General features: G+C 41.2%; 1 protein-coding gene and 2 long non-coding RNA genes across 6 annotated transcripts in view; 2 read left to right on the top strand and 1 right to left on the bottom strand.

Annotated features, from left to right (window-relative positions):
* Window positions 1-19,920, top strand: part of LOC146548244 (NACHT, LRR and PYD domains-containing protein 12-like) — a 115,082-nt gene that overhangs the window by 70,404 nt on the left and 24,758 nt on the right. The gene's annotated exons all lie outside the window — the stretch shown is intronic.
* LOC146548247 (uncharacterized) lies at window positions 1,622-3,078 on the top strand. The gene is made up of 3 exons (XR_014890903.1): window positions 1,622-1,684; window positions 2,111-2,168; window positions 2,713-3,078. It is a non-coding gene; the product is annotated as an uncharacterized LOC146548247 (long non-coding RNA).
* Window positions 5,231-14,577, bottom strand: LOC146548248 (uncharacterized). 4 transcript variants are annotated; one of them, XR_014890890.1, is made up of 8 exons: window positions 14,405-14,577; window positions 9,952-10,483; window positions 9,711-9,873; window positions 7,841-9,579; window positions 6,551-6,681; window positions 6,259-6,296; window positions 5,962-6,083; window positions 5,231-5,822 (listed from the first exon to the last, which is right to left on the bottom strand). It is a non-coding gene; the product is annotated as an uncharacterized LOC146548248 (long non-coding RNA). The 4 variants fall into 4 exon arrangements; XR_014890891.1 differs by having other exon boundaries at window positions 6,551-6,676; window positions 7,841-9,873; XR_014890888.1 differs by having other exon boundaries at window positions 7,841-9,873.

The raw sequence follows: 19,920 nt of genomic DNA on the forward strand, positions 1-19,920 counted from the left end.
ACCATTACGGCAAGGCTGGGATGGTCAATTTGGTAAAGTAAATCCGTTGGGCATCTTTCTTTGCCTTTAGACAATAATTCTGATGGCAAAAGAGCCAAACGGGACAGGCAAAAAAAAACAAAAAAAAAAGTCCAGTCACACCTCCAACACTTAACACCCACAACTACTACTTGGCTCTATATTAGGAGCCACTGACTCACCTGCCAAACACCACCTTTTACAGCACCTACTGTTTATAATGCTGCTCCTCTCTGTCCTTTCCACAACACCTACCTGCATGGTTTTGCTGAGAATACCAAGCCACAAGGTGACATTCACATGATTTAATTAGGAAAGAAACTAGCATACATTCAAGCGGATCCCAAGAGTGAGTTACTTAAAAGACAGTAAATGCACAACTTCCTCAAAGCACTTCAAATATGTGTGAAATTGAAGCCAAAAAATTCCCAGCTAACTTTCCAGGAAGTCCTCCATGCCCGTGCTTTGAATTGGTTTCTTTTTAGATAGATTGCAAACAGTTTGACATGTTGACGTATGTAAAGTGCAGTAAAAATAGAAAGAAAAGAAAGTAGAAAAGAGAAAAAAAAACAAAAAAAAACATATCTGTTAATTCACTCGAAGTTGGCTTTTATTTTGAAATCCGGTTTCCACATCCATTCCCGTAATACTTTGAATACACAGGGAACGTAAAACAAACTGGAGGCTGGCTTGACTGCAAGTCTCGAATTGGAGGCTGGCTTGACACCAGTGCTGCACTGACTGTGGGACTTTAATGTGTTAAAAGCAGGTTGAAGACGGCTCAGAAACATTTGAAGATTAAAATTTAGCATTATGGCTGCTGGTGGTTTGTAATATCTACTCAGCTGTATTTTTGTTACTAATTTATGTTTGTTGTTGTTTAACACAGATTTCAGAAGAGCAAATATGCTTAATAGTTTAACTAGATTTCAATTGTCAGTGTGGGACTGCTGAGTCACCGGAAGAACTCATTTCATTCATTCTCCACATGATGTTCATATACAGAAATGTTTCACAGGAACTGATTTCTCCCAAAGGGTGAACTAGTGTGATTCCATAGATTACCTCTGTATGAATGTACTTCTTAAATGAAGGCAAGTGTTTGTCCTTTTCTGTTCCTCAGGTACAGTACGTGATATCAAGGGCAGGCGGTCAACACTGGGGGAAGACAAGAAGCAGACGTACTTCCAAGAAGGAGCTGCAGTGAGGTCAGAGGTCAGAATTTAACAGCTCAGGTTTATATTTTAGAGGTTATAAAAAATCAAAATGTATTTATAAAGAAACCTTTAAATAATAGTCATAATTATGCTTATTATAAGAAATATCAAACATTTAAGTGGATTTTCTGTTACACATATTGTGTTAGCCCTGCGATAAACTGGCAGCCTGTCTTTGTCCTGTATCAGCTGGGATAGGCTTCATCCTCCCGCAACCCTGAATTGGATACATTGTATTCCAATTATGTAATCTGATCATTTACAAACTGAAGGTATCTAATCAAAATGTAAGTAATAATTATAAAATGGGAAAGCAGAAATAAGTGTGACATGAATGTAAATGTGCGAGCTGACATAGAGGACAGCTACATGTAGTCTGAAAAACCTCCTGTTAAAGGAGGAACCAGTTAGAAGCTGTTTTCAAAGTAGCTGAGCAGATTTCATCTCAAGTAAGCGATTAAGTGTTTGTTCGTTTGTTCTGCCACTTAAAGAGCATTTAAGGACGTCGTTTGAGTGTCCAGTTGAATTAATTCTACTGGCTCTCATGGTCATTTGTTATTATAGACATATTTTTCATGTTCATCCAGCTATTTAGTAAATTCTATCTATTTAGTAATATCCGTCAGCTATAAAATGTAATATAAATATAAAAATATCTAAATATCTCCTGTCCTTTATGTTTTAATGATGTAAGTCTGTTATCGTGTTACATTAGCATTCCTCACATATCAATGAGATGCTGTACAGTACAATCCTACTGACACAGCAGAAGGATAACGACGGCTATTCAACATCGTTACACGACACATTCGAGCTGCATGATGCAGACAAAGTGACTAAATCATCTTTTTTATGGTTTATTGTCTTCAAACCAGCAGACAAAGCTGATGGCAGAAGATGTCAGAGAAGAACTTCAGGCCGTGGACTGAAAAGGTATTTTTTTCTTGTTATCAAAAGACATTTGGAGTGGCAGCTTCTACAACTGGTTGTGCTAAAGTAAAGCTTACAGTCTAAGAAATAACAGTGTTGATGTTCAGCACAAAGAGAAAAGAGCCACCAAAAAGCTGTCAGCCACAGATGTGCTATAAGAGTTAGAAACTCTACTTATGGAGAAACTTTCTAAGTCTAACAGGGGACAGGTACTCCTGCCCAAATAACATGATATAACCCCACATACAGCCCAGCCATAAAGTGAACCAAGCCATTTAGTTAAAGACAGCATGGGACCAAATGCATGTAACCAGCCTGCATCAACCTGGCATTTCTTCCTCCTGAATTAAATGAATGAATGGATGAAAGTTAAATGACTACAAACCTAAAGCCACTAGTTCCCACACTGGAGCTCCCTGACACTGTGTGTTAACCGTATTTAGCTTGAATCAACAGTTGTAACAGGCTAAGATACGTGAGACACTGCATTGAATGATTGTTCCTGTCTTAATGGTTTCAGCTCAGATGTTCTGCTTTTTCCTTTCAGTAGATCAAAGCAGCTCGTGCTCCTTCTGCTTCCAATTTAGAAGAAGAAGAAGAAGGCGAAGGCTTCAGCGAAGTGGCGTTCATGGTCTCAGTGAACAGTCACGGTCACACACTGCATGTGGTTTTAAAAGCAACATGTCTGTTCACCACAACAATGGAGATGTGTAATATTAGTGCAGCTACGGTTTGTTCTTGAACATCAGTTCTGTTTTCTACTTTGATCACTTAGACCAAAAAAGTGTTGTTTTCAGATTCTTTCTTTTACATCTATAAAGCACCTGTTCATTTTTTTTATTACAATTAGTTTCACATGAATGTTAGTGTTTCCTTTATGATCTTTTAATGCTTACACTACACTGTACACGTCTACATTAGAGACATTTCTGTTTCCTGTTTCTGTTGACTTAGAGTTGTGAAATGTTCTTTTATTTGATGCACAATATGAAGTTCATAATTTTCTTACAAATAAAACTCTAATGACAAACATGAACAGCTGTGCTTATTTCTGAGACATGAGTTTTTGAATGTGTTCATATTTAGACAGTGTGCATCTGTCTGCTGAAACTGTGATGATGAACCTGAGGTGATGGTCAACAGAAGGCAAATATACATCAATATAAAACAATATTGAAGTAATGTCTTTACCCTCTGCAGCATGTGGACGCTGTGCACGCAATCACCTTATTCACTGTAGTAAACATGCACCGCTAGCTCACGTGACTGACTGTCTCCATGGTTACATTGTATATTATTAGCTATGTAAACAGCTTCCAAAGATACCGCCATAGCTCTCTGCAGCTGTAACACTTTCACACTTTGCAAATCATTTCATGTTTTTGATAGTTATGAAGACAGAATGTGTTTTTAAGGTCATGCTAGGCGGTTGCTATGGTGGTTGCTGTGGACTTGGGTGGACCGCGTCCGATTCCTGTTATTAGCTGTCCGCCGCAGGAAGGCCGCGTTCCATTTACAAGTAGTGACAGTCTGCCGCAACTCGAACTCAAACCCCGCTTTGTTCTTTAATTATAGGCCTTTTATAGCCGTTCATGACACGCACACACACACATAAAGCACTTTGCCTCACCATGAGAATGCAACTTCACCTAACCTAACCTTAAAGTATCTGATATAGGATAGAAAAATGAAGCAACCAGAGATTTAATGATGAAGACTCTGGGTTCTGTAGTTCACGTTTTACAGTCCTGAATGACTCTTTGCATATGATTTATTGAAGAGGAGTTTAGAATGCACTTTACATTTAGACTGTTGCTGTTTCATTTTTTACATTGTTGCCGTGTTATGTCATGAATAAGGTTCACCTGCTGGGGGTTTGATGGATCAGCTGGACAATACAGTCAAAGACAGACTTCATTCATCATATGCAAGAATCCTAGTTGGATTTTTGTTGTCACTCATGTTTTTGAACCAAATATTGAAAACAATTCTGGCAGACTGGATACCTGGTCAGGGTGTACATTACCTTGTACTCAAGCATCCCAGGACAGAGCCCTGCCCCACCATGAGCCTGGGTGGATACGTGGTTATAATATAAAAGGACCAATACTGAATATGAATATTTCATGAAAATTGAATTATAATACAAATTAGTAATAAGGGTTTCTCTGCGCCCTTATCTACCCCATACTCAAAGAGCTGCGGGCAGAGAGGGTGACAGGAGAGGATGGCACTGAAGAGAAGATGCTCGGTTTCTGGAGTCTCCTGGTCCTGTCAGTATTAGTAGGATGCATCTGCTGTCTTCTCGTGGATGCTCACCTACCTTGACTCCTTCCAGCCTGGTATGGATTTCCCAACACAGTGGCCCACGTCAGAGACGTTTAATATTGATTACATATGTCTGAATTGCTAACCCTAACCCTAGCTCAACAGACCACAATGCCCTGGACTGTCAGTATAGTTACATGCTGTGAACATAAGTACCTTTGATCACAGTTTATATTGTAAAAGAGAAGGAATATTGAAAAAAAAGATCAACATTGTGATATTATTTGTTCCAAACTGACCAGAAACATGCTTGTCAGACTCTCACAGCAAAGGATCAGACTCACTGTGCATGACAGCTCAGGCCAATGATGTCTGTTAGAGTGTCAGTTGTTTAGTGCTTCTGTACAGTTAGGGTCACCGTCTCTATTTCAGAATAATTAATATGCGGAAAACACTAAAAGTTGATTGTCTTCCAATATTCTAGCATAATTAAAAAACTTTGACTTTGTAAGTACATATTATTAGTCCTAATGCCAGCATGATTCTTCATAACTCCTGCTTTGAAATACTGAACTTTGAAATTGACCTGATGAAAGATCATTTACAGTGGCACTCTGTCAGGATCATTCTGACTGTAAGATCACTGTATTAATCTGAATCCTTCTGAAATGTGCTGTGAATGAATGCTGATGCAACTCACTGTGGGAAAGCTGTTAATAAAAGGAATCTGTGACACATGCAGCACATTCACAGAGGAAGAGGACACAAAGGGAGGACACGCAGAGGCTGTGTTGAAGTCAGAAATCCAAATCTTTATTAAAAAACAGGCGGCGGTAACAAACAGGAAGACGAGCAGTCCATCAAACAGTCTACAGGGTCAAACATACAGAGAATTCAAACAGCAGTAAAAAATAACTGGACACTGAAAAACTTAAAGCAATGTGTGACGCAATAAAAGGAAGCAGTGCAGTATATTCACTGAATTATCATCAATTACAAAAGAGAAAAACGACGATTTCTAAGGATTATTTTCTTAAATGCAGTTAGAGTGTGGCTGGTAAAGATGGAAACATACAGAATGTAAACTGTGTGAGTTTGTGAACTTTGTTAGTAACAAATGAGGTAAAAAAAACAACCAAAACAGACAAAACACAGAAAGAGGCTCTCAGTATTCATTCATAATTAGAAAGAAACATTCTGGTCGTGGATTTTTACAGTCTTAGTTCCGCTCGCTGTCATCATTATAATCATCATGATCAATGGCGAGGTCCTGAGGTGGGTGGGGCTGTCTCTGGTGATGTCACCATGAAGGAACAGCATCTGGCACGTGTTGGTGAAACATCCCAGTACACTGGTGTAGTTTCCTCTCCAGCTGTTTGACACGTGACACTTGAACATTAAGGGGAAGAAGAAACAGTGTTAGGTCAGGTGACCACATGGTTTCTAAAGTAACTGACAGGAAGTAACCAGGCCGTTAGAAATGGATGGCATGTGTTTAGAGTTACTGGAGTTGGGTAACTCTACTTACCAAAAGCAGAAGCACACAGATGAAGGATCAGATGCTGAATGTTGCAGGAACATGCTCATGTGTGGTGGTCATTCAGTGCTGCTCCGGCAGGTTACACAGTCCAAGACTGATATGCTGCCCATCTGAGAGTTTGAAAACACACATGCAAAGATTTATTTTGTATTACAGTCAAAGTTGGATGTTCATTTTTGTCCTTTAAAAATGTTTGTGTATTTGAAAGCACTAACATTTAAGGATGACTTGGATCGTCTCCTTTAAAGGGGAGACAAGTGTATCCACTGATCTACGTCACTTTACCTGGATGATGACTCCTCCGCCCTCACTCAGAAACACTCCTAATATAACCAAGCAAATAAATAATATTGAAGATTTACTTACATCATTACAAAAACAGCAAAAACATCTCCCTTTGATTCTATTTCTCCATTCCTGCTGAACATCAGGCAACAAATATCTCAATAAATCACAGTAAAATGTAAAGCACATGTTTTCTCTGCTTTGTCTAACCTCTGCAGAGCCTCTGTCAAGAAAATCATAACTGTAAGCATAAAACCAAAATATACATTTCATAACACGTCACTGGACAAACCTCGGTCAGCTGATTTCCTCTGTGCAGTGCAGACGAACATCAGTCAGCAAGTGACTCTGCTGGTTCTTCTGAGGAAACACCACCGTCTCTCCACACCGTCACCATCTGTGAGCACAAACTGCCGCTCTGCTCTGCCAGCATGTAGGAATCACATATCACACACACAGGGGTGAAGAAACATCAGAGCTCAACTTTGGATACTTTAGATCTTAACAGATCAAAGCAGCTCTTAGTTTCAACAATCAGACAAACAATGATACCAAACTGATTCTGTATGAATACAATATGGTATTTTCAATACAGGTGTCAAATTCATTTATTAAAACTAATACAGATATATGTATATTTTTTTTGATAAATTAGTTTGCTAAATTATAAGAATATATTTTTTTATTTTTTTTTCATTTAACAATTGCAACTGAAAGAAATTAAATATTGAACAAAAATATATTGTCACATTCTGAGCATGCTCAGCACGCTGACAGACTTGAAGTTGCTACAGATTTTAAGAATGTCACAGGCTGGGTCTCTGACCCAGCGCTCTGAGTTCATTTTTGTATTTGTCTCATTTTGATATGTGATTAGTTTTGTGTCATTTCCTATCTAGCTTTAGTTTAAGCTGTTATTTATTATTGTTCCCTTGGTTTTCTATGTTTTGGGTTCTTGTATTATTCTTCACGTATTAGGTCTGTTAAGTTGTGTTGTCATGTCTAGTTTTAGTATTTCCCGTTTTATTCTGACAGTGTCATGTGTTCTTTGTTCATTGTATTTAGCTTTCCTCCTCCTGGTCCTGTCATTTAGGTTTATGTCAGTCAGCTGTTTCCCCCATGTGTCTCCACTTCCCCTGATCACCTCATGTATGTATTTAAGCCCTCTGTTTTCTGCATGTCATTGTCGGGTCGTCTGTTTACCTCACCTCAGTCATAGGTCTAGTTTTCGGCTGTTATTTCCACGTTAGTCATAGTCTTAGCCTGTTTATTTCCACCTCAGTCATAGTTATAGTTTTTGGTCTCAGTACCGTTTAGTATTTTGTTTCTTAGTGTCTTGTCAGTTTACTTTGGTTTCCTGGTTTACTTCTGCCGTCATCTAATAAAGGATCACTTTTTCTGTTCAACCTTCAACTCCTCGTCCTCATCTGCTTTTGGGTCCTGTTTCCATTACACACCGGCGCACCCCGCCGTGACAAAGAAGTGATAATTATGGGGAAGAAACTTCTCTTGTTCATCCGTTTAATCAAACATTTGATGCCTCAGCTGTCTCAGTCTATAGCGTTCTGCAACTACAACTAACCTGAAGCTTGGATTTGGCTGCAGGTGCCCCTGTACATCCTTCTCAGATGTGGGTACCAGTTAATCCCACTTCTTCCTGACCTTTGCTTCATCACAAGACCAAAGGTGGCATCCCGTGTCACAGTCTTATCATCATCCAGAAGAAACATCATGGAGAAGAAACATTTACGCGCCTCCTGGTTTTGTTTTCTGATCCTGCGAAAAGACTGAGGACAAAGCCCAGAGAACACGAGATACACAACATTCAGACTCAACAGCCTCCATAAATGAAGAGCACCAGGTTGGTTCAGTTATAGTAGATATGAGCATACTTCACATTACTGGGTATGAATAATAATGAGGAGGCAAACTTTGAAGATGCAGAGCATGATGTCCCATCATCAGACTGTAAACAAACATCCACCAGGCTTCTTTGTTGCCAAAATTGATGATTCTCCTATCAGGGATCAGTAGCGTGTATTAACGTGTGGTATAAGCAGCAGTCACTGAAATATTACTGTTTCAGATAAGAAATCTAGGACATAAAAGCCAGGGTGGGAGGGATCTCTGCAAACTGACTTACCTCTGCAAGTGTGAAGCTCAACAAAAATCTGACTCTCCAGTCACAGATAGGGGTGGGTATTGATAAGATTTTCACGATTTGATTCCATTTTCGATTCTGTTTAACGATTCGATTCTTTATCTATTCTTTTTAAAAAAGGAGAACACTAAGGTCGATTAGCTTAGAACTTTGTTTTATAGCTTCTCTTTGAACAAGATATAAATTTAGGAGTAACATGGCCTTACAAACACAGCAGTGAGATCTTAAGAGATCCAGCCTACGGCTCTTCAATGGGGTGTCACAGGGTCCCCAGGAAAAGAAATTGTAAATGTAAAATAATAAAATAAATATTCTTCTGTAGCAATAACAAAGTATAACATAAATTAATCTGTAGCAAGAACACAAGAATATCCAGTAATGTCCCTGTGTACAAAAGGCCAGCCAGTTCGCAGAACTCATGAACGGAGCCACATCTGCGGAGTAAGATATCAGCATACTGCTGCCGTTTAGCCAATGAGCGGTGAGGCAACCCATTCTCTTCGCCAATCAGAAGACACAATTCTACCTCATCACTACGCACACGTCGACGCAGAGAGTTCGGTCGGAGCTGCAGGTGGGAAGAGTCAGCAGAGTTTACTCACCGTGTGGATTTTCGTTCCTTCTAATGCTGTTAGCGGTGTGCGTCCATGAGACGGTAAGTTTCTGTGTTTTATCGTGTTTGTTCTTTGCTGCGGCCATTATCCTCCCTTGTTTAATCCTTGGCGCATACTTTGTTTACCGATTGTTACTGCCGTTTACTGCGAAGCAGCCTCTGCCGTGCGGTCATTAAGGGACCGTCACTAATTTCTCATGTTAGCTCTGATGTAAAGTGCCTAGTTAGGATTTATGTAAATAGTAAAATTAGCATTTGTTGACACTCCCTTATTTTGGTTGAATGTTCCACTATCCAGTATTGTTTGTATTGTTGTATTACACATTTAATTCACTCTGTTCACATAATTATGGAAGACTTTTATGTTCTTTCCAACAGAAACCACACCATCACTCACCACACGGCATATAGCATTTTACAGCCTGTTAAATCCCCTCACTCACATTATGGATGTGTGCTTCGGATTCTTGTTAATAAATGAGTGAACGGCAGATACCTGAGTGGCAGTGGATTTTGTGGATACGCCATCTGTTCTTATCGGACAACCCTGTTGAGATTGTGGATTCATAGAGTCAGCACCTTATCATCTACATCATTCATAGTCAGGAGGTCAAGTCCATCCCTCTTAAAGTGACCTCCTCCATTACACCCTGCCTACAATTAAACACATTCACTTACCGAAAATCAGGGGCATCTGCTGTGGCAAATGGGTGCAAACCTTTTACCACAAACTTAGTCACTGCTTCGTCTATCCTGGCCTGAAAGGACACCGGTAGACTGCAGCAACAACTGCCAGCACCTGAGCCAGCCAGACTCTGTCTGTCTCTCTCATCATGGTCACCTAAATGCACAGTAATAGCAGGTTTTGTAATAAGGCAGATCGCGCTAACATAATATGCACTGTTAGTTGATTATTTACCTGCCGCATTAACGGGAGAGGACGTGCAAACGTTACTGCTGCTGCTGGGTTGAGATTCACGAGATTCATTTAAGGTCATCGCGTCTTTTGTGAGCAAATGCTTTTGCATATTCGTAGTGTTTCCTCCCTTAAATGAAATATCCACTTTGCAAGTATTGCAAGTTCCCCTGTTGTCATCCGTTCTCGTAAAGTATAATCAAACTTTTGAGCGTTTGAGCTGCTTAGGCGCCGTGTTTCCTGCCAGGTAAATGATGCTCCGCAATGTGGTGACGTCATTCGGGGCGACTGGAATTGATAAGGGAATCGTTTGCAAAAATGGCAAACAGTTCCAAGGAATTGAAACAGTGGGAACCGGTTCTCCACAAGAACCGGTTTTCGATACCCATCCCTAGTCACAGACAAACAAAAACTCCAGCTGGGAGATAGAAAACGCTGTCTGGGTCTTGCTGGATGTTGCTGGTCAGAGTCCCACATTAGCAGAGTGCTTCTTGGTCCCACTGACCCATGTGGACAGCGACTGTGGCGAACTGTTCTGGAAAACAGAAAAAGACAATTAAAATAACAAAAAGCCAAACAGGATTTCCACAAAGACTCTCTTGGAATCAGCAATCAAAAAAAATCACTGGTTCATATTTCAATCAAATATGAACAGGTTCCTTAACTGTATGCAGTTCAGATCTGATTTAATTTAATTTCCTTCACACAGCACATTCGTCCAGGCTGACAGGTAAACATAGAATTAATCTCAGGTAACATGACTCATAGTAGAGATTCAGTAAGAAAGATTGCAGGCTCTAATATTATTACCACACAATCCAAGGACACACCAACAGCTCCGATTTGTAGAACTATTTAAACAAATGTCTTCTGAATATTCAATTCATGTTCACAGTGGGGGGGGGGTGTAGAATATTTCTAACATTTTGAGTTATTTTCCAGTGTTAGAAAATCAGCACTGCTCAGTGTTAGCCATTTCTCCAGGCTGGAGAAATTGATCAGGAGGGCTAGCTCTGTGGTCGGCATGAAGCTGGACACTCTGGTGACAGTGGCAGAGAAAAGGACATTAAAGAAACTGATGGACATTATGGACAATGCCAGGCATCCTCTGCACACGGCCATTAACAACCAGAAGAGTCTGTTCAGTGACAGGTTGCTTCTCCCAAAGACAAGAACTAACAGACTTAAAAACTCCTTTGTCCCACACGCCATCAGACTGTTTAACTCCTCTCTGGAGGGGAGAGGGAGGGGAAACAGGAGGACAAAGGAGGGAACAACTAAGCTGTAGTGCCTCTTCACCTCACTGTACAATACCTTGTGCAATACTTTTTGTAAATAGTCAACAGTGCAATAGACTCAAGACTTGAAATGTGCAATTCACTTGTATTTTTATTTTTTATTCCTATTTATTCTATTTATCCCCTTTGTATATTTTATTTATATTTGTTTCTGTATTTATATATATGTGTGTGTGTGTGTGTGTGTGTTTGTGTGTGTGTGTATATATATTTATATATATATATAACAATTCTGTAACTGTAACTTCGGTCGTTGCTGTGCTTTTTTTGGAAATCGAATTTCCCAGAGGAACCCACCCAAGGGATTAATAAAGTTCTATCTTATCTTATCTTATCTCTTATCTTGTTAATCTTCAAAACTGACTAGGTTACTTTTAAACATATAACACTGTCAAAAGTGTTAATTTAACACTCAACAGTGTTGTATTTAACACTCAGAGGTGTGGACCCATATAGACACTCTCCAGTGTTAATTTAACACTGGAGATTTTGCTGTGCACACTCGAGAGTCAGGCAGCTTAAATGTGTTTGTCTTCATCTGTAGTTACGTTTCATTGGCTGGAAATGTGCTAACTGGAATCATTCATGAGTCCAGATGAACAAAAACAAGTGTTTACTGCTCCACGCTGCACGAATCTGAATCAAAATCACTCAGACGCGCCCACGTAGGCATTCCACTAAAACCATGTGACCACCTTCACCTTTAAACCTGTCGTGAATATAATTTTAGACTCTTCACTTTATTTTGAAAGAACAGATTTGCAGGAAGTGCGGCTGCTGCAGAAACTCTTCACTTTTCACTGGCTTTAATCTTGAAGGTTTCTCCAGATGTGGAACATTCATGCTAAACATTCAACATCTGACGACCGTCTCCATGTAAAACACTGACAAACTCAAACTTTATACGGTAACTGACAGATTTATTCCTCCATTTTCAGGCATTTCACAATGAACTTGGATTAGTTTGATGATTTTATTCACGTCGGTGAATAAAACCAGCCAAGAGGCTGATTCCTGCAGAGGAGGAGGCAGAGTGGAGGAATCTGCAGGTTCTGTCTCTAACACACAACCAGAGCTTCAATCATAACGAGCACATAATAAAACCATGATCCCCCTGATCGACTCTTTTAGCCTGTTTCCTCTGGATCGAACAGGATCTAACAAACCCCAGCTTCTGCTGGGACACTGGTCATCATGGGAGGAAAAAGATGGCTGCCATGTTGCTGTTTCCTTTCTTACACCAGCGTTATACTTCCTGTATCTGTGGGTCTGAGTTTTTAATCAGAGGATGAACTTAAAGCTTTCAGTCTGCTCTACAACCCACCACCTATCCACACGTCTGCTAAGTGGACTGGAAATCAGTAAAACTTCTACCAGACTTTAGTAAATATTGCATTAAGATGAGCAGACAGATTTTAATCTCAGCATCGTGCACACAGATTTTTCAGGACACTGGAAGAGTTCCTGCCGTGGATTTAGATGTTAGTGTTGTGTGGATGATCCCATTCTGTCATCTTTGTGTTACTAACACAGATGACACCACCATTATTGGACTCATCTCGGACGGGGATGAGTCTGCCTACAGGAGGGAGGTTGAACGTCTGGTGTCCTGGTGCAGCCACAACAACCTGGTGCTGAATGCCCAGAAGACAGTGGAGATTATTGTGGACTTCAGGACGCACACAGCTCCACTCCCCCCCATCATCCTGTCTGACACCCCCATCACCTCTGTGGACTCATTCCGCTTCCTGGGTACCACCATCACCCAGGACCTGAAGTGGGAGCCCACCATCACCTCCGTCATTAAGAAAGCCCAGCAGAGGATGTACTTCCTGAGGCAGCTGAAGAAATTCAACCTGCCAACACGGACGATGATGCAATTCTACACTGCAATCATCGAGTCCATCCTCACCTCCTCCATCACCGTGTGGTACGCTGGCGCCACTGTCAGGGACAAACAGAAACTGCAGCGTGTTGTGCGCTCTGCTGAGAAGGTGATTGGCTGCAGACTCCCATCTCTGCAGGACCTATACACCTCCAGGACACTGGGGCGTGCAGCTCGGATCTCAGCTGACCCTTCTCACCCTGGACACAGTCTGTTTGACCTGCTCCCCTCAGGCAGGAGGCTCCGGTCCATTCGCACCAGAACCTCTCGCCATAAGAACAGTTTCTTCCCCTCTGCTGTCGGACACATGAACAATAACCGTATGACTGTTCCCACCACTAACACCCTACGCTGTGTTCACTGCATCATTCCATGTTTGGCACTGATCACCACCTGCATATCACCACCATGTATATATCATGTATATATCTATCTACTTTTAATTCTTTTAATTCTTATTCTTATTTTTATTTTCATGTCTATTTAAGCGTAATTTATGACAGTATGTTTGCACTGAAGCACCGCAGCAATTTCCTAATGTTGTAAACCTGCTCAACATTTGGCAATAAAACCCTTTCTGATTCTGATGCTTTTACACTTTAGGACCCTCGAGACCTCTGCTGCTCAGCCGTCCTGATCGCTGCCTCCACTTTAACCAGAGGCTGTAACCTCTGATCATTTCACCTGCACCGGCAGTAAAACTCTTCTCCAGAACCAAACGTGCCATAAACCCATCACAGCTTCATCATCAGCTCAGTCTCAGCAACATGCAGACGACCGAGCAGCAGAAACTCTGCAGGGAACGTCTGAAGTCTGTTCTTCAGTTTTCCCAGCTCACTGTTTATTGAACATGAGACAGAAAAATAACTTCACCTTTAATGTGAAACTTTTATCGCCTGTGACATGTTTGCAGGAAGTCTTCGTGCTGTGATTTAGTGTCACAGCCATAAATATCACACAAGGTAAAAACTACAAGTCCCAGCATCCTCTGTGTTTAGGGAGGAGCAGTGAAACAATGTACATTTCAAATTCCTTTAATTTTAAATATGTTTATATTGTCTATCCTGTAAAATAGTCAGATGTCTATTCATATTAATGTACAGAATTCACCTGCTTGCTGCTACTACTGTACATTCACCCAATATATATATATATATATATGTTCTTCCTCTACCCCCCCAATTTTTGCACATGTTGAGGAGCGTGTCAGGCTACATTTCACTGTGTGTTATACTTATATAACTATGCATGTGGCAAATAAAGAACCTTGAACCTTGAAAGTGAAAGTGTTGATCCTCCGTTCAGAGCAGCAGGAGGAGGAAGGTGGAGCTGAGGCAGGTGAGTGTTAACATGAATATGTTTCTTCTTATGACATAAAATAATTCCACGCTGTTCGTGTCTGTGGGTGAAACGTGAGGCCGGTCGGCTCCTCTGAGCGCTGGTTTCCTGTAAGTAGAGAGGAAGTGAGTTTAGCTGAGAGAGCAGGAGGAGAGTGAGAGCTGTGCTGAGGCAGGTGAGTGTTAACACCGCTCTGACATTACTGTGTCTCTGTGGCGGGAACAACAGGCTCCGTCAGTGGAGGCAAAAATAATCAGACTTTGGTTTTTCAAAGGAAACTACTTTATGTTGGGAGAAGCCGCGCGCTCATTGGATAACGACTTGTCAATCTCAAGTTATTAGCCAATGAGCGTGCCGGTTCACAGTAAGACCCGCCCTTATCACGACGTGTTTTTAAAACTAAAATGGCGACAGAAACTCTGTGAGTGGAGTTCACTTTATGAAAGTGCGACGTTTGAGCCACTTCCTGTTCTCAGTCCCGGCGTCCTGATCACCGAGGTTTCTGTTGCTCTGATGTCTGATATTGATTATATCGGTAAACAGGCTGTAGGCAGAAACATCAGGTCTGATCTGAAAATCCCTTCAGAAACAAACTTTAAGAGTTTTATGTCCGTGTGAGGCCGCACGCTGATTGGATAACCACCTGTCAGTCTCAGGGTATTAGCCAATGAGCGCGCAGATTCACAGTAAGATCTTATCACGTCATTCTTTTAAACTAAAACATTAACAGTAAAACTGTAACGTGTCCTGTGATCCATAAACACTCTGTGATGAATAATCTGAAGTCATTTTGAGCCTGACAGTAGTTTCCTGTCACAGAGCTGAAGCTGCAGGCAGTTTTTGGCACCTTTATATTTAATTTATTCCAAAATAAATCAATAAAGGTAGAAAAGAACTCTCAGTGACATTAAAAATCTATTTTTAAACACAGATGTGACCAAGTGCAACAAATATAAGATGAGATGTTTACAGATATTTGAAGTATTGATCATATGTAGAACACAGAGCAGGGGCCCGTTCTTCGTACGTCGCTTACTACATCCAAGATCAAATGACACATCCAAGACCAAACCATCGCGCTAACCGTGAGCTCGCTAATCCGGTTCCCCGAACACACCTGCTGTTGACGATTAGTACAGCTGGACGCAGTAATGTGACATCACTGGGTGTCGTAAAAGGGGCTACGCATCGATAGTAGAAACATTGATCGGCAACCCGCTGATTGGTCGGCGAAAATGTCGAAGGAGCGCGCTCGGTATTTTCCGGCAGCAGAGCAAGAACTCATGATTGAGGGATTTCAGGAGTTTCAGAGTTTAATTAAAACGCAAGGGAACACTGCAAAGGCTGCAAAAGCAAGGAGCGAGGGCTGGCAGGAAGTTGCTGACTAATCAAACTCGTAAGTAATTTAATAATAACAATAATAATGGAGTGGATTGATATAGCGCTTTTCAAGGCACCCAAAGCGCATGACAATACCACTATTCAGTCACTTTATTATTTATTTATAGATTTATTATATTACACTATATTATCCAATATTATATTACATTATATTATATTGTTATATTATATCCCCTTACACATTAGAGCCACAACAGGACCCACTAGAACATGGGAACAGGTAAAAGTGAAATATAAGAATATTCTACAGAATGGTAATATTTATCACTTATATTGCTTTTCGTCTCTTGGAAAGAGACCCTGGAATAATCTGTTTGTTTATAACAGCAACCAAGAAAAGGGCAGAGCAACAAAAGACAGGTGGTGGTCCTGCACCCCCTCGTCAACAAGTTGGTTAAGTAAATAATATCCTCACGGGAAAATCGATATCTCTCTATGAGCACACTGTCGCGCTGAGCTAAAGGATCCTGTCTGTCCCGCAATATACGCTGAATTCTGAGGACTCTCCTTATCAATCTTGCACCTTCCGCAATGGGTGGCTCGGGTATACGGACAGGACATGGCTGTGACAGGCTTCCCAAATCCACCTTCGCTTTTATAGCCGTGGTCTCTCATCTTGATTACACGAAGTAATTTGCAATTACTACTCTGAAATATGAATTACATCTGTAATAATCACATACATGTAATAGAATGTTAATAGTACATTTCCCTTTTTTAGGAAATGACCTGTGTGAAATCAATAAATGGATCAGGTGCTGCATTGTCTTTAGTTACATTGATGTTATTTATTTATGGTGAAACAGTGGTGGAATATCGCTGTTGCTTTCGTATAAATGAAGCGGGCATACCTGCGTGGCCGCGATCTAATCCTGTTTACATAAAGTAAACCTGCTCCCGAGCAGGTTTACGCTTACGGCTCTGTTGCTATGACAGCAAGTCCCGGATGAGCTTCGGGGAACCGAACGATCCAAGATCACGCGAAATCGTCAACAATCTAATCCAGCTAACTCACTTAGCGCGGTACGAAGAACGGGCCCCAGGTCCAATAACAGAGTCATCCTGCTCACAAACAGCAGTTTGGTTTCATGAGCTCACTTCCTGCAGTGATCCTCAGCTTCTCTCCAAAGGAGCCGTAACATGTGGGCTCCTCACCATGATGATGATCCCAAACACACTGAGTTCCTTCATCCACCTGATCATGTACTTATTAAATAATGTGATGGTTTTGGTGTTTTTTAAAGACTTTGAGCCTCTAAAATAACTGGTTTGGACTTTAGGGCCAAAGCTCCAACATTAGAAAGCCGTCAGTGTGATGCTTCCAGTACAACAGCACCTCTGAGTGTGTGTGTTTACCTCTCAGACTAACTCCACCCTGACATCAAGAAGATGGAGGAAGAGGACGGAGCAGCATCCAGCTGTGTGTCTGTGAGGAGTGACGGGGTTACACAAACACCTCCACCTTACAGTCATGGACCTGCAGCAATAACGTAAGAACACTACTAACTTTATTAGTCATTTCAACATAACCATGACAGAATCATTGATCTGTGATTGGTTCAAACTGTTTGATCTGAGTTTGATTTTTATTGACTTGTTTTCTTGCTAAGATCTGAACTCTGTAAGTTTAAGTGAAGTCAGTGCAGCAGAATCAGAGAGAAGAGCTGAGAACAAACTGAGTTCATTCAGAGACAGAAAAAACCGCTGATGATTGGCTGACCTGTCAGCGTTATGAGGCAGACACAATATCACAGAGGGATCAGCTGATCATATGGCTGTCAGAGAGAACTGATCACTTATTGATGTTTGTGTTTGCAGAGGTCAGAGGTCACAGTCTCCAGTATCCAGCTGTGTGTCTGTGAGGAGTGACTGGTCCAGAGAAAAACCTCCAGCCTTCAGTAATGAACCTGCAGCAACAATGTTCTTCAATCATGGAGCTCAGCTGACCATGTAAGAGAGCTGCTGACTCAGAGTTCAAAGGTTGTTTCTATAAATGTTCTACCAGTGACATCATAACTTAACCTAACACTGGTCTGTGTATGAAGTATCATTTAGTGGCAGTTGTTAAAGTTGTATAATGATGATGCTAGTTTGGGGTGTATTTTCCTGCTGATGCAAATGCATCTACTTTGCCCTTTGTCTGGTGCTTTGGACAAAGACGTCCAATGAAACTCAGAACAACACAGTTTGCACCACCAGCAGGCAGAGGAAGTGGCTGACATCCAGAAATCCTACCAGTGGCTGAACAAAGCTGGACTGAAAGACAGCACAGAGGCACTAATCATGGCAGCACAGGAACAAGCTCCGAGCACAAGACCCATAGAGCCCGGGGTCTACATGGCTCTTTTTGGGGGGGTTGTGTTGTATTAATAGTGACTTTGTTTCTTTGGACCTGACCAAAATCTTTTGTTTTTCAGTTCAGTTGCAACATTGACTAACACTAATGCAGGGGTCGGCAACCTGCGGCTCTTTAGTCCTTACAGTGCGGCTCCTCGTGGTTTGGGAAAATAAATTAGAAGTATTTAGCTGAAGTGTATTTTATTTATGTTCTTTTTTAACTTGTAGTTCTAAATTGGAAGATTATTGTGATATTGAAATATAAAAAGAAAATTATATTTTATTATTTTTTCATCGTTCAAATAAGCGTCACACTCGCGGAAGCCGGTGTACCCGCCGAAACGCCGTGCATTTATCGAGACTTTCAGCCCCAGGTAGGCCAATTATGGATCTTCGGATCCACATTATGTCAGCAGCTGTTCTCCACCGTGAACTATGTTAAAAACAAACACCGCTCACGCCTCACAGACGACAGCTTACAGTCCTGTAAAGATGAAAGTGACTTCGTACAGCCCCGACCTGCAGACGCTGTGCGCAGAGGTTCAGGAGCAGAAGTCCCGTTGTAAACATATCACGGCAGACCCGACGATGTTTGCATGAACACGCTTTTCAGCTTCTCTTTATTGACCACTTTTCACACACGGTTGCTGTACGCACACAGCCGGCTGTAGCTTTGCAGCTCACAGCCCGACACACACCAACACAACAGCACAGACGTTAAGGCGGCGAGGCGTGATTGCGGGTGCCGCTCAGGTGCGTCCGCCTCCCCTGCAGCGGCGCTGCAGACCACGCCCCGCCACACACATTAACCAGGTAAAATACATATTTAGGCAGAATTTTGCAAATATCTATTTTTCATCTTTCAGCAGCATAGAGCTTTTTTTCCAATTATTTTTTAAAAGTCAGGTCAAGGCTCCAAAAGCCCAAAGGAGATATAAGGGTGGCGGCTCACAGCAGTTTTTGTTTGCTACATCATTTTAGTTCAGCTGGGTGTCTTTCCTTTGGTTATATTTCTTTAAGAGTTCAAATGTGTTCATTACATAAATAACATGTAATTTTCTCTGTAGCACTTCATGGATTTCATAAGCAACACACCTTAGTTGTTCACACAAAGCATAAAGGTAAAAAACAGTATATACAGTGTTATCTTCATTCTAGATGTCAAAAAGTATTTGTGGCTCCCAGTGTTTTCTTTTGCGTGGAAACTGGCTCCAAATGGCTCTTTGGGTCCTGAAGGTTGCTGACCCCTGACCTAATGGTATATTTTTTTTAGCTGGATCGTTCTATAAAAACATGAATCAAATCTGAGAAAAGTTTCCACCTGACCTGTTGAATGTTATTGAAGCCAGAAGTTTGCCTTCATACTGTGTTTCTTGCATGCCTTTTGTGGTGTACTAATTGATGTGAAATGAATGCAATGTGGTTGTGTTTGCAGAGGTCAGAGGTCACAGTCTCCAGCATCCAGCTGTGTGTCTGTGAGGAGTGACCGGTCCAAAGAATATCCTCCACATTTCAGTCATGAACCTGCACCAACAGTGAACTTCAATCATGGAGCTCAGCTGACCATGTAAGAGAGCTGCTGACTCAGAGTTCAAAGGTTATTTCTATAAATGTTCTGCCAGTGACATCATAAATGATTCCTAATGGTGGTCCGGGTACGATAATGCTAGTATCAATCGTAGTAGTAATGCAATCCAAGGTAATGATTTCTTC

Source organism: Mchenga conophoros, linkage group LG23, assembly GCF_057382185.1.
Source record: "Mchenga conophoros isolate Kocher_MC1m ecotype Shallow Benthic linkage group LG23, M_conophoros_male_GT1.1, whole genome shotgun sequence".
In the NCBI taxonomy this organism is placed as follows: Eukaryota; Metazoa; Chordata; class Actinopteri; order Cichliformes; family Cichlidae; genus Mchenga; species Mchenga conophoros.